Here is a 984-nt window from a genome sequence, read left to right as displayed (position 1 = left end):
AAGGTTAATTCAAATAGCATTGCGACGCCCGGCGAAAAACTAAAAAAGGGTGCAACACCGGGACTTCCCGGGAGGTCACCCATCCCAGTACTACTCCGGCCCAAGCGCGCTTAACTGCGGAGTTCTGATGGGATCCGGTGCACTAACGCTGGTATGATCGCACCCGTTATGAGCTTGTCGCAGTGTGTACTTAGCAAACCGCGACCCACGTGCGAATCCACCCCGGCCACCCACCCCCGTCGAGGTGCACACCCTCCCTCGCGAAGTGCGCCCCGTTCGCCAAGTGTGAGCCCTGCCCGGGTGCACGCACCTTGCTAGGGCATCGGGTGTGCACCCGGCCCGGCCTACGTGCGTGCACCTGGACGGGGCGTCGTGTGCGTGCAGTGTCCCGTCTGCAACGCGGTGCCCACACACCACCTCGGGCGCAACGACCTGCGCTCACATGTGGGCCGAGTGCACCTTGGTGCATGTTCGGGGCGCCTCGGGTGCACGCTCGATCTTGCCCCGGTGCACCAAGGCGCTCGGTTTGCCCCGGGTGCGCACTTGGTGCAAGGTGGGCACCCAAAATAGGGATCAAGCACCAAAACACAAGTTTCGGGATGCAAAATGGGACCCAAGGACCACAAATGCGTTCCAAGACCCATGATGGGTCCACGAGAACAAAAATGTGTTCCGAGACTTAATAAACAAATATTGGGTTTTAGGAGAAGAAACATGCTCTGATGCCCAAAACGAGAATCGACCCCGAAAAGGCCACAGGCCAAAAGTGGGATGCGAGACAAAAAAAAATGGGACCCGAGGACCAAAATTGGGTTCCCAGGTCGAAGACAGGGCAACCGGACAAGAAACGACCTCTAAGGCTCGAAATGAGTCCCGACGACTAAAACTTGACAAGAAGCACCCATCAGGCACCCAACTCGACACCCATGGGATGCCGACCCACCCGGGCTTCCACCTAGCACACCTTGGCACCCACCCACCCTC

At 58.5% G+C, this 984-nt stretch overlaps 1 non-coding gene across 1 annotated transcript; it reads right to left on the bottom strand.

Annotated features, from left to right (window-relative positions):
• Positions 1–46: 46 nt before the first annotated feature.
• On the bottom strand, positions 47–165 carry LOC131861088 (5S ribosomal RNA). The gene has a single exon (XR_009360169.1). It is a non-coding gene; the product is annotated as a 5S ribosomal RNA (ribosomal RNA).
• Between the last annotated feature and the right edge of the window lie 819 nt (positions 166–984).

The sequence above is a fragment of the Cryptomeria japonica genome, unplaced genomic scaffold (genome assembly GCF_030272615.1).
Source record: "Cryptomeria japonica unplaced genomic scaffold, Sugi_1.0 HiC_scaffold_20, whole genome shotgun sequence".
In the NCBI taxonomy this organism is placed as follows: domain Eukaryota; kingdom Viridiplantae; phylum Streptophyta; class Pinopsida; order Cupressales; family Cupressaceae; genus Cryptomeria; species Cryptomeria japonica.
Note: the sequence above shows the minus strand (reverse complement) of the source record. Positions and strands in the feature narration are given on the sequence as shown.